This window comes from Pagrus pagrus (genome assembly GCF_965226575.1).
Source record: "Pagrus pagrus genome assembly, chromosome: 12".
NCBI lineage: Eukaryota > Metazoa > Chordata > Actinopteri > Spariformes > Sparidae > Pagrus > Pagrus pagrus.
This window is the reverse complement of record NC_140196.1, coordinates 28,247,285-28,261,863: the sequence shown is the minus strand read 5'-3', so window position 1 is coordinate 28,261,863 and position 14,579 is coordinate 28,247,285. Positions and strand designations below refer to the sequence as shown.

The 14,579-nt window shown below is 39.7% G+C and overlaps 1 protein-coding gene and 1 long non-coding RNA gene across 2 annotated transcripts in view; one reads left to right on the top strand and one right to left on the bottom strand.

The window, feature by feature from the left end:
• The window catches only part of LOC311267010 (class I histocompatibility antigen, F10 alpha chain-like), a 501,763-nt gene that overhangs the window by 25,713 nt on the left and 461,471 nt on the right, over positions 1-14,579 (top strand). The window lies entirely within an intron of this gene.
• LOC311266285 lies at positions 10,507-11,054 on the bottom strand. The gene is made up of 2 exons (XR_014623694.1): positions 10,959-11,054; positions 10,507-10,848 (listed from the first exon to the last, which is right to left on the bottom strand). It is a non-coding gene; the product is annotated as an uncharacterized lncRNA (long non-coding RNA).

The following is a 14,579-nucleotide window of genomic DNA, read 5'->3' as shown; positions in this document are numbered from 1 at the left end:
AACTAAAAGCTGAACTTAGTTCAGAGTTCAACTTTTAGCTTCTGAAAAAAATATATTTGGACAGGATCTCAGGATTTATCAGGAGGATGGCTGCTTCATGCCAAACTACTTTACTGTATGAATCTGAACTGTGTGTGCAACCTTTCGATGTGTAGAACACAAAAAATTAATAAATATCAAATACTAACTGATCTTGTCAGCCACTCAGGAGTTTCAGCTAATCAATGAAGTTTATCAGCTGTTCCTTGTGTACAAATGCGCATGTTAATGTAGAGATACTAGGGGTGTAACAATACATGTATTTGTATTGAATTGTTTCAGGTACAGGACGTTCGGTTCGGTACAGGGCTGGGCACGGGTGAGTTTCCAGAACGGAAGTTGCGTGTGTTTATTTTCTGCCTGCAGCTACACGTGCAGCCCGTTTACGTCATGGCTAACGCTAGCGCGAAACCAGAGCGTGAAGACCCTCCCTTGTCGCTTAAGTCTCCTGCTTGGGAACACTTCGGCTTCCTGGTTAAATATTGCAACGGAGAAAGACGAGTCCGGCACGGCGCAGTTCCGCCGAACAGCTGGAGAAACGAAACCGAGGAATTCCCGTGATAATTGCGTAATCACACACGACTGCAGTTATACGTGTTATAAACATAACACGAAGTGTTTCCGCCTGAAGGATTAGAAGAAGAGCGCGTATTTGTCTCTTTTTTGAGGTTTTTGTGCTTGTATCAACACGGAGTGTTTTATTTTGAAAATCAACCGGATGTATTGTTGTTGTTTCGTGTCAGACTTCCTGTCTGCTCTGTGCTAAATTCGGCTGAAATTCTGCGTTGTGCCGCGGCACTTGAAACGGCACCACCCGAGTGTGAATATCACTGCTACAAGTAAAAAAAATGACCTTAGTGCAAACGCAGCTGACTTTGGCAATCAAGCAGCCTCTCCCTGCAACTCAGCCCGTATGAACAACACACCAGTGCAAACCTGGCAGAGGGACTTAAAGAGACAGTGAAAATTATTTATTTAACTTATTACCAGGCAGCACTTTACAACAGTATTCTATTTTTTTATTTTATTTTCATATTTTGTTTAATGTTACAATAAATTGTTGGTTTACAAAAGAAGTTCCAAATAAACAACAAGCAAATTTATGTCTTGCATTTTGTTCCCGTACTGTACCGAAAATGAACCGAACCGTGACCTCAAAACTGAGGTACGTATCGAACCGTGATTTTTGTGTATTGTTACACCCCTAAGAGATACACATATCATTGCTGCTGCTGGAGGATCGCTTCAGATAATATCATTAATATTTTCCTCATTAAGGATGTATTCACCCACCTGTATAACACCTGCTATTGATCAGGATTATAATTAGCATGACACACAGAGGGACATGCAGCAGCACTCCTCCTTAGGGCTTAATGATTTTAGGAAAAGATCTAATTGCGATTTTTCTGGCAGATATTGCGATTTCGATTTGATTCACCCTTTCCTTCAAATCAAGCGTCACTGCAATATTCGCAATGTACAGTAACATTAAAACATTAAATGCTATAACTCTAATGCAAGAATGAAAACTAAAGTTAAAAATTTTATTAATGGATATTATATATTAGATATTTACATACGGAGTTACACTGGCAAAAGATGCTGTAATTGTAGTCTGTTTGCTACAGTCAGCCTGAGTATCATTTTCACCGGACTTTTTCATCATGCACTCGTCATGCAAATTCCTGTGGTGATTTTTCAAGTGCCGGTATAAATTGGTTGTGTTTCCGCTGGATATTGCAACTTTAGCGCGACAGGTTTTGCACAGTACCTGTTTTTCATGTGCACGTCTGCAGCCTCAAACCCGAAAAATACTCCCAAATGAGCTACGTGCTGTTTTTCTTGGAGATTAAATCCCCTAACTCCGCTTCTGGTCCAGCTGAAGCCATTTCAGAACACGTTAAGGAGCAGGTTAATACTGATCTGTTAGCGTGACCTGTCCACAAATAGCATAGTATAATAGTTGACACAACAGATCCTGGGTCAGTTAGGAGCGCTGCAAAAAACGCAGCTTTGGCGATCACATGATCATGTTGATTGTCCTCCTTAGTTAAGTATAAGTGTATTTTTTCATATGCAGTCAAGAGTTGTTGATGATTGTGAAATGGTGGGGCAGAGGGTCCAGCAGCCGAGGAATAAATACAACTTCTTTGCACCATGCGCCTTACTAAGATTATCTGCTGCTTAACAAGCAAAATTGATAGGGACATGCCATAAACGTGCTAGCACCGAGTGCCACAGTCCATGTAAATAGGGTCCTGATTGTGTATGGGTCTTGTGGTGATGATGTGGTTTGTCCATAGAGAATTGGATGAGTCTAAATGCCATCATTTAATAACTTAACATATTTACTTTTTAAGAACAACATCATATGAGATAATGTTATCAAATAACACAAGTTGTAAACTTATTTTAATATGAAGGGAACACACTTAATTTAATTAATCCTTATAGATTGTAACATTTGAGTTCGTCTTTGACTGTAATGTAGAAGTTAATGGATGCTGACAACTAATCGTTGTGTGGGTTAATGAACTGTAAACCAGGTGGTAGAAAAATTTCAAAGACTGTCCATATTGTAGAAAATACTTTTAAAGCACAAACCAATGTTATTGCTTAAGTCTCACCAATAGGATGTATGTGTCTTGTCTGTCTAATTTTATGAAGGCAAAATATTATGTAAAAGGAAAAGATCCAAGCCAACAGGGACCCATTTAGGTTACATACAGGCTCTACAGATAGCAAGTCAGTATTGACTTGACCTGGTTTGTCTTATTGGTACCATTTGGTAAGCCTATTTAGGGCAAATTTGTGTGCCCCGTAAAGCTTACATATACAGTACATACTGTATGTAGTGGAACGAGGCACACTGTGGGAAATTCATGGGCTCAGTGACTCATATGACAGGTTACATATGGCATTATTCAGATAGTTCACGGCGTAGGGCCAACTCGTATAGGCCGCTTATTGACTTCGTGTGAGCAGGTACAGTCAAAGTCCATTATGGCAAATTTCTGCCAATTGGCAGCCATCTTGGTAATGGCCAGGGCAGTTTTTTGGGGCTAACAAGACCAGACTCCGGTTTAACAGAATGGGGAGAAAGATACAACCTCATTGTAAATGATCATCAGGACAAAGTAATATTTGTCAGAGCATTTGATTTATTGATTGCTGTCTGAATGTTGAGATTTTCTACAAATATAACAAAAAAAGGGAGGAATTCAGTTGTTGGGTTAAATGGTAGGATAGGTTCGGTAATTAGCGATTAATAATTACTAGGGGTGTGCATCTCTCCCCTTCATGAGACGATTCAATACATATCTAGATACATGGGTTACGATACAATTCAGGGGAGATTCTTTTTATTATGGAACAATTCGATATAATATGATCTGATTTCGATTTGATCCGGTTTGGGAACAATGTGATACAATCTGATACAATGTAATTTCATGTAGAAATTAATTTCCTATTATAAATTAGAATCAGCCAATTCTATAAAAGTGGCATTACTTACCTACAAATCCTATTACTATTATGTAAATCTTTATCTTAATCTGCTTATACCTTAATGTATGAAAAACTTGCTCCATGAGCAAGGTCTCTCTGAGCTGGATCTGTCTGCATTGGACCTCTCTGCTTCTTAGTTATAATTAGAGCCCGAACGATAAAGGACTTTTAAGGCCAATACCGATACAAATATTTGGTGATTTAAAAATCCGATATTCCGATATATCGGCCGATATATATATATATAAATTAATCCAGAAACGCGTAACAAAACATAAACAGATTCCGTAACTTTAGTTATTTGTAGTTATTTATGAGTCCTCACTGAAATAATATGATAATGCAGTTTAAAAATAAACATGTTTGTTTTATTGTCACAACAGAACAAAGGAACGTCAAAATTACAAGCTAAGTCTGTTTCATTCTCGGCTTACACGTAACAGCAGCAAAACTGGACATGGTAGTCACAAATTTTGTCATGCTTATTTGAGTTAAGAGAACTGATGGTGATGTTCTTTTAATTGTTATTCAAGCAATGTATTTCTCGTGACAATTGCCAACTTGCCATGAACACACTTCAACGATGATCTCAGTCGTGGATAACTGGTTTGCTCTGCCCGACTCTGGCTGGATCAGCTGGTTGTAGGGTGTGTGGCGTTTTAAACACGAGTGTCGCCAACAGGGACGTTGTAGAGTGTCCACTGGTGGACAAACAATGCAACACCAACACTTATAACATGGTTGAAGGTTGTTTCGTCCATTTTTTAAATTTTTTTAAAAATATTCATTTATCGGCCATTATAAATGCCGATACCGATAGTTTGGAAAATGCCTAATATCGGCCGATAATATCGGTCAGCCGATATATCGGTCGGGCTCTAGTTTATTAATGTATTATTTTCTAAATTCATGAACATTTCGTTTAAGAAGCTGTTGGTCAGCTGGTCCCAGGTCTGATGGAGCTCAGTTATTCTACCACAGTAAAGCCTCCACATGACTGTTCAAAGCAGCATAATGACAGAAGCTGCAGCAGGAGGATGTCTTTTAAATTGCGCCAACAGCTAATACTTACAGAGGAATTATCAGTGCACAGTGCAGTGGGCTGTAGCTGTGAAGTGTGAAAGAGAGCACAGCTGTCTGTTGTGTTAAAACATATACATTTAATAATTCAATAATTCATAATTAAATGTATTATATACATATACATTTAATCTATACACACCGTTCATGCTTCAAAACTACTATTACTCCTGCTTTCTGCTGTAATGTAGAAAAATATTTCAGCTGAAAACAAACTAGTGATATAAAGTTTAAACCACAGAAGGGCTTCAGGTAAAAGTAAAGACATGAAGTCAGATGAGTCATCTGATATGAGACATTTTCAGACAGATAATATAATAATGTATATCTGCCATTTGAGCTAATCCAAAGATAACTTGTCATTTCATCACAAATAAAAAGAGACATCTGTTCATTTATTAACCTTTACCAATAGAGGACCATCTGTGGTTGAAATAATCAGATCAGTCAGATCCACATCAAATAAAAGTATCTTTGAAGTTACTCACAACATCAGTCGTAAAGTCATTTTTAGTACTTTCATACTCTACTTGCAGTAGCTATTTTGATCACTGCCTTTATTTCTACTAGGCCTATTTGTTTTTTTTACAGTACTTATACTTGAGTACAATTTTTGGCTACTCCACTGTCTCTACATATTAAACTGACAGCTCTCAGTAAGACAGCTAGCAGCTAGCAGGAAAACTTGACTGTGGATTTTTTTTCCCAAGATAGTATAAGACAACAGCGTCTTAACAGGTATTAACAGATAACAGCTCCATTAAAAAAAACCAGATCCAATAAAAAAAATGAAAAAAAAATAAATCTGGACCTCATAAATTTCTTTAAGGGGTTTGGCGCCCTTTTCCTTCGATCTCAGGCTTGGTTAGTGCATGGAGGCTGCATTATAGGCTTTGGTTTACATGCAGGCCTCTTTATTGCTAGGACCATATGGTGAGGTCCCAACACAGTCAGGATTTTGAGATAGCTTAACTACTCTATCATATAGCTGTGGCTTAGCTAACAACATGCTAATCAAATGTGTATTCTTAAATTCTGTGATATTATGCACAATCAAACATCTGTCCAGAGAATGCAAAAAGGATGACATGCTAATGTTTGAACAACACGAGACATGCTGCATTAGCTATCTTTCTGAGGAATATTGTGATAAACAAATAATAGTCATTTTCTTTCCAGGCAGTTTTTCTCTTTATGAAAAAAAAACTGCACAAAAGATGCACAGGCATCAAAGGTAAAAGTGAACCAACTTTTGTCTGTACTTGAAAATACTTTTTAAGACCTAGCAAGACTGATGAAATGTGAGCCTTTCGAGCTCAAGAAAGTAAGACTTACCTCTGTCTGGCATGATGACCAAATGAATCATAACAGCTTAAAGCTATGGTCTACGATTTGAAAGATTTGTTATTATTATTAACATCATTTAGATGGTGGTTATGACCCAATAGTACCACCTACACAATGTGGAGAGTAAAAGGAACCAAAAAAATCCATTCTCTCTAGTGTCTGTAAAACTGAAAAGAAATGGACCAATAGGAACCATCCGGCCCGGATGGCTCCTATTGGATCAATTTTCCGATCCAATCCTCGCTCACTCTCCTGCTCCTGCTCACGTCTGGTCCCGACCCACTTCCGCATTTGAAACTACAAGCGGACAAGAGGTTTGTTTTGCCCTGAGCAGTTCAGCTGCCTCTGCTCGCCCCACCGACAAAGAGTCAAAGAAAGAAAGTCTGTCACTGAAAAGACACAAAGCGAGATGTGAAACAAAGAGGGCTCAAACGGAATAAACATCGGGTCATCGTTTGAACGGTGGCGAAAGGTCCGTGAAGATATGGACCCGGTGCTGATACAGCGGCGTTTCTGTTGAGCAGGTAACCTTCGTCTCTATTGTGGATGTTGTGACACAGATAACTTTCATGCTGATGCTGCTTATGACTGTGAGATCTGCCATTAGTTTGTTTCTGTGTTATTAGACGGTGTCTGTCTCTGCAGTGTTGTCAACAATTGTTTACTTGTTCGACGGAGACGTTAGCCTCTATGCTAGCATTGTAAGCTAACAACAAGTCTGAGTAGCACCGAACAGCAGCTGGGACACACACAGGTTTGTTTTTCAGCCACAATGTGGAAGCGATCGTTGTGATGAAAGCTGGCGGCAGCATCTGTTAGTCTCTTGGCCCTCAGTAACTTTTAGAAGTGGCTAACTTAGCTGTTGTAACTGATTACGTAGCTGTAGCATGCTAATGACGTTACGCTAGCTTGGCTGTGGAGCTTAGCTGTGGACATTGTAATGACTTACAAGATTTACGTGAGTTTCAACGTGCATTGTAATAACTTTATCTGTGAATCCGACATCGTTACTCCGTATTCAAAGCTGGGCTGTATTTGGTTTCTGCCGGCTTGTTGCTCTTGGTGCTTGTTGCGGGACGTATAAAGTTCGTTGATGAGAAAAAAAAAAAAAAGCTTGTAGCCGGAGGGGGTGTGTCGCGGGACTCCGAGGGGAGAGCGATACAAGCTCGGAGGGGAGGGGTTAAGGAGCACAGAGGGGAGGGGTGTGTGTGTGGGGGGGATGCTTTTTTCAAACCTTTCTCAGATCGTAGACCAGAGCTTTAAAGGGTGTATTTACTCCCATTCCATGTCTGTCTGCACCACAAAGCACAATAACTGAACCGAGAGAGCTCCTCGCTCAGGAAGACACTGTGTCTGCTGGGATGGATGCAGGCCACTTCAGGTCAAGAAGCAGAGATGTACAAATAAAAAGCAAGACAAGTGAGGGGGAGGCATGGAGAAATTTGGAAAGGCAAACATATGGAGAGACAGACAGAGCAGAAAACAAGAAATGATCAGTCAAAGGATTTACTAAACTTGAAGTTAAGAAACATGTTCCATTTTGAGAAAAGGAGTGTTTTCTCTTCTTCCAGAGATCTTAATAGAAATCAATAAACTGGGGCCAGAGAGGACACACATTCAAAGGCAAGACCAGTCGACTTATTTTTCAACTGTACTGATATTTTACGCCGTAATCATGAAAAGACATTACTCTCATCAAATGGTCTGTCAACATATTGTGATTCTGGCTATGGTTAAGTAGGAAAAGTTCATGGCAATGAACTTCAATGATGATGATGTTTCTTAACCAATGCTCTGTGCACTCACAGCATCTAAAGGGCCTGTTAGAGCTTCAAAGCCCCTGAAAGATCCCAACATTTTGTGCACCCTTACCATCCTTGTTGCTAAGTAACAGGTGATGATGGTCTTTCCATATTAACCTGTCCCCTGTGTAAAGCAGTACAGACACAAGTGACAGTCTTTCACATCACACAGGTCAGTGTGGTGACCTTGCAATGCTTTTGCATGTTTTCCCTAATTAAAGGCCTAAGTTTTCAGGCCTTTTGCAGCACGTGAGTGTGTTTGGTTGTGTTGTGTGTATTTGCAGTGCATTTCCTAAATGCTGCGCATTTGTTGACAAATTGAACTTTACTTAATTTGCTTGTGTTTTGTCTATTTGCATGTTTTCTTAAGTTGCTGCATGTTTGCCTTTGTTGGCCACTGTATGGCAGGGCCAAAGCTGTAGAATAAAGTGTGCGGCAGCATTTCCAACCAGAGCATTTCACTCACCCACTTACTATACTGATATCCAAAACCTACTGTAGGAGCCTTTGTTGCTGAAATCTGCATCACCTTCTCATTTGTAATGGCTTAAGAGCCAACCTATGACACAAACCCATCAAACAAGACCTTTTGACTTTTTGGTGTGTTAGGGGGCACTGTTGCTCTAGTTATTTTACAAGTTGGAGGATTTTATATTGCACACTCTTGTGGACAGCTGTGTGTATGCATGTGTGCGGTTGGGAAGCACACACACAAATGAACCAATCTTAATTCATTTATCTGATGAAAAACCAAAGAGCATCATGTAATACAGCAGGTGTGTTGACAAGTTGGTGTGCACTCATGTCACACCCAGAATACTAATATTAACATTTCATATTCACAGCCTTTACCACTTATTGGTGTGCATTACATACCAGCAACACACACACACACACACACACACACACACACACACACACACACTCCGATTAAGCCCACCATGTGTTTGAGGGATTAAGTTGTGCATCTCTAAAGGGGCACGCCATACCATCTGTGCAGGGGCGGACCAGAGAACACACACACACACACCACATACTTGCACTGTTGCGTCTAATCATAATCACTTGATCGTAGACCACCTTAACTGACTTTGCAGGGAAGACAATTCACACATACCAGCAGTGACTGTATAGTATGGCTTAAGTGTGATCTATATTTAATTCATTTGTGCTGATGGAGGAGAGAGTTGGTTTACTGATGCCTTTCAGATGTAAAATATCTCTGCCAACACAAAGAACCTGCTCTACTGTAGCATAGGTTAATAAATACTGTGTATGACTGATGACTTGTCCACGTGCTTTACTGTCTCTCTATGTTAATTTGTTTTCATTGAAAGCCAGTATGGCAATCTTAGATTACGACTGCATATATGAGCAGACTGGCCTTTCTTTTCCTGTAAGTTTTAACATAATTAAAAGAAGGGACAACTCTTAATTGGAAACAAAAACAGTAAAAAATATGGAACAGACTGACAGCTAGACCATTAACTAAGAAAATACACATTTTATAAACCTGACCCCTACCCCCCCATTTGCATTCTATTCATTTATAATGAATTTAGTACAAAAATACTGTCCTCATCCCAGTGTTTATATTTGTGTAAAACTCTATTTTTAACCTTGAGTGTTCATGTTTTCTTTATGACATCAGATGTGAATGTTTTTGGCTGCACCTCTCCCAATGTTTTCAGTTTCTTCAGTTTTCAATCTCTGATAGCCAGCAGTGTGTCTAATGGCTTCATTTGAAGGACAGCACTTAGATACAGTCTTACAGGGACTTCTCTTTTGAGAAAGTCAGGACCTTAACCAGAGGCGGGGGACTGCTCTCACATGACTTGACTCAAGTCGCAAATTTAAGCACTTGACTAACCTTAATGAAAGTATTAACTTGACTTTGACTCTGCATTCATGACTTGTGACTTGACTGAAGGATTAGGAGAAGTTACGTTTTGTTTTTTAAACATGATTGTAGTGCAATATGTGCCAACCTGGCAACCTGCTAGCACATGGCAGACCAGCAGAGCCAGATATACAAGGGGGCTAGTCCAACATTAAAATTTGGATTCAAGGATAATGTTTTTATTGACTGTATTAAGAGTGGAATGCAAGGTCTGCTGCTAAAAAAATCTGACATGACCAGCAATTTATCACTCATTCCAAAAGTCACACAGAAAGGCACAGGAATGTCTCCTTTTGGCTAACTGATTGGCAATTTAGCTTACTTGTGATCATTAATTTATTGTCAAATGTTAGCCAGGTAGCTAGTGACTAAAGGTTAAGACTTTAGACTTGCTTTTGACTTGCATGTGTGACTTACTCCCACCAATGACCTTTACCTGCATTTTGATCCCAGGACCCAAACTCTTTGCATTTTTTTCCCCAAATGTTCCTGCTCCAACATTGGTGTTGAAATTGCAACATGTTGTGTACAGCTGTCATTCAGATTACATACAAACTAGCACCTGTTGTTGGTAGTATCAGAATGAAAAGCCTTTTTATGTAAGACACACTTTATAGGATGGTTAATTTGCGTGTCATTTAAAAACAGATCACAGAATCAAAGAATACACAGTGAAATTATTCCCTGCAGAAATGTGGCATTTATTTTGCTTACTTCAAGTTCAAATTTCTTTAATTTTCAATTGTGTAACGGCTTTGAGGCCGTTAGCATCAAATTTAGGCTCAGATTCCTGGTCACACCAACACAATGAGAAGGACACAAATATATATAAAAATAGTCACTTTTTTATGAAGTCTCATTAAAACACATGCAAGTTCGTAGATACATTTCTTTTCAAAACTATTTCATGCAGCATGAGAGCAATGTCCTTATAGCAGTCCAGAAAATGGTTTTGTTACCAATAGTCCAATCCAGTTTGATCGACTCCTGGTTTCTCCTTACACCGGAGCGTCAACAGAGGTTGCCTACTTCAGTGATGTGGTCAGCGCAATGCAGTCCAGATCCGATGTCCAGAACTGGGACTTCCGCGTAGCTGGTGTCGATTCCCATCTCATCATCCAGCGCCGTCAGCCTTGCTGTTCTGCTGCCGCCCTCTGGATCCGGAGCCTTCGACACAAAAAGGCAAAAGCGGATTCAGCATACAAACAACAATTCATCAACTTCTTGAGGTCACACGCACATCCCCCGTGAGGAGGGAAATTATCGCTTTCCTTAACTCAGGAGATAGCGAGCGTTGAAACCACAGCCTCTGGAGATCTCCTTTCTTTCTTTCTTTCTTTCTTTCTTTCTTTCTTTCTCTGTGCCCCGCGAAAATCTGGCATCCTCCTTATGAAGAGTGGAAATCCTCAGCTGGCGAATGAGATCACTGATTAAAGGATTCAACAGGTGTGTCAATCAGCGACATGTGCTTTTGTTTTGACAGTTCAGGGACGTACCAGTTACCACCACACGCCCAGTAGCAGTTCATGCAATTGTCCATCGCTCCTATAGCGCACAGCAACACATTATAAAACATCAATAAATACCATGTGCAAAGCAAGCATTAAAGATCACACCATAAATATTATAAGGATTCACAATTAACCACAGATCATGCTGCTAAACCCGGCGGTGAGAAGGACACAAATATATATAAAAATAGTCACTTTATTATGAAGTCTCATTATTTCTTGGAGAAAACACTCTTCAGATGCTCAATAGTAAGTGTTGCATTTTGTTCAGATTGGTTAAACAGTGTGTGGTTTCAGATGCATGAGACTTCACACTTCTACAACACCCTACAATCGTTCCTTTTCTCTCTTTCTTTCTTTGCTCTTTTAAAAAAAAAAATCTGTTGTATTGAATTTAATCTATTGATTAATGTTTCTCTCCATTTCCTTTACAGCCATATCTCCCACCCCCACCCCTCCTCTGTCTCACTTTTAGTGGTGCGTCACCTAATACAAAACAACAATACATTACATTCAATACATTTTTTTAAATGTTGTGAGTGTGAATGACTGTTATATAGGTCAGTTAGCAGTGAGGGACATTCATCCATCGAGATTCCATCAAAAATGCAAGAACTGCAGCTTTTCTGATTAGCAGTTAGATTAAAGAGACATATAGAACAGCTGATCTGATCATCTGTCAAACTACTCAGCCAAAGAGCTGCTGTCATGTAATGAGGCTGCATGTACTTCACCACAACGCAAACATTTGAAAAATGTATTAGCTGTGACAACAAGGTCTCCCCATAAACACACACATGCATCTCTTCACATGTTAAGTCTGTAATTGGTTAAGAAAAGCATGGTCTTTAGGAGACCTGCAGTGTCAGGCTTATAGATGGGGGAGGGGGGCGATGCTAAGCCACAATTTAGTCTTAGTCTTTGTTTGTTCACCTGCTGCATGTGTGGCCATGAAGGCATGTCACATCAAACGTGCTTCTGTGCGTTTCAGTGTGCACACGTCTGCATGCACGTCATACATAACAAATGTTTGGGTTACTTAATGTGTATTAGTGTGTTTGTGTTCTTTTGTGTGGGTACATGCCATCATTTTTTCATGGACAACCACACTAGCAGGTAAAGTCACCCCGTGTTTGTGCTCATATTTATGCAGGAGCCAATGTTTGTGCACTTGGCTGTCATAACAGGCATACTTGTAAGACTGTGAGTGTGTGTGTGTGTGTGTGTGTGTGTGTGTGTGTGTGTGTGATTAAGCGCTGGGAGAGAAACCCTGCTCGAGAAGCTCAAGGGAGATGCAGTCAGATAGCGTCTCAGCTACAATACAGCGAAACAGCCGATAGAGAAACAGACCGTTTGCCTGGAATCTTCACGACTGATACTCTGTCAACAACTCTGAAATATCTTTACCGGGAGGGATGTGTGAGGGGGTGTTGGGGGGTGGGGGGAGAAGAAGGAGAAGGGGGGAACAAGGGAATGAGATAAAATGAAAAGAGAGGAAGAGGCAGAGGCACTGCCAGAGGAAGAGAGAAATATAAGTTTTGTGACACTTTCAACAACAGACTGAGCAGAAAGAGACAGTGACACAGAGACGGAGAGAATCTGTTACATTCAGAATATATCTCCGGTTTTATTTTATTAATGTGATGATTCACTTTGAACTAACTACGGTTTTTCTTCTGTCAAAGAACACAATTCATACCCTACACATTCACATCTTTGTTTTCTTTGTTTTCAATCATTTTGGGAAATATGCTTTGATACTTTCTTTCCAAGAGTAAAATGAAAAGATCAATATTATTGCTATGTCTGTGAGTTAAGCAGAGAATTAAGCGAGGACGTGGTTGCTCTAGCTTAGCATAAGGACTGGAGGCAGTGGGATGCAGCTAGCACTTTGGTTTGAGTTTTTCCCATCACATGGACATGTTGGCCAATGTATCTTACACGCCAAGCCAACATCAAACAACCAGCGGTGACAAGGGCTGACGGCTGGAAACCAGAAGACTCAGGACTGCGGATATACAAAGGAGCTTTCTGTTAATTATTCAATTTCTCTTCTCATGTACTGATTCACTTAGCAGGCTCCAATGCAAGTTCAACATGCTCAGGATGAAAAGCCACCAACAAGCTGCTGACAAAGGCCAACAGTGGAGGACACTAGGACAAAACTAGGACCACAGATGCTCATTGAAGGCCCCTGGCATTGGTCAATGACCCACCATCAGCCAGGTGTGTCAGGGCCCTAAGTGCCCTGTATTTTCATTGAGAACATTTGTGGAGTCTGCTGTAAGACTCAGTTTGTACTACCGAAGGGTTTTGAGTGTTCCTAATGTAACTGTTGCTGTTAAGCATCGACTCAACCCATTCCTGGAACACAGTATTCCTTAATATATACATAGACTGTAGCAGTTAAAAAAAAGAGTTGACCTCATCACAGCAATTATCAGTGCGGCTAACACCAGTGTTCGATGACATGTTGCTCAAATTATCATAACTTGATCCCAATAGTTTGAAAGTTCTAACCCCAAGTTTTGCACATTTGTCTGATTTCCTCTGTGAATGCTTGCTTAGTTCCTTCACCCATTAATAAAATACATTTTTCGCGTACAGATGAGGACAAGTAAAAATGCTCATCTGTAGCATTATTGGAATGCTTCTCAATGTGCTTGTTTGTATCTAGGCAAATGTGATGCCTGGATTAATGTGTTTATTTGTCACGATGTACAGATCATATAGACTTTATTTCTAGCTAGCTAGCATGGTGTGTGCTTGTTATGTTTGTTACATGTACATGTTCAGTACATGTTCAGTATAGTCATAAAGCCTTTGGGCCACCACAGTTTTTGGCTTATTGAAACATTCTCAGCTTGCACAATAGTCATAATTTTCACCGTGCAGGGCCAGTGTCTACTCCTGGTAACGACAGTTAAATGTATGTTCTCATGCCATCTCTAAAATTCACATTCAGTTTGAACCACAGGGTTGCTGAAAGACATTTTCTTTTTTCTGAATTTTTGACATAATGGCTGCAAGCTAACATTGCTAGCAGTAAAAACTTTAATACAATTTAAATTCCAATTATAACACTTAAATATTATATACTAATATTATAAATAATTAAATATGTTCATTTGAAATTGTATCTGGTTTCACTTGTTAATGGACCACACTAATAACATCCTCACAACAAAAATGTTACACTATAACTAGAGCAGCAGTGTTGGTGGTAATGCCCTGCAAAAGTAACAGTATTTCAGTAATTATATTACAGTTACTATGTGTAGTATCAGGTTATCAGGTTTTTTTTAAAGATGTGTATCCTCATCCATCACTTCTACCAGTGTGCCACCAGAAAAATATCCTCCAAAAAATCATGTTGCCAAAGGCTGA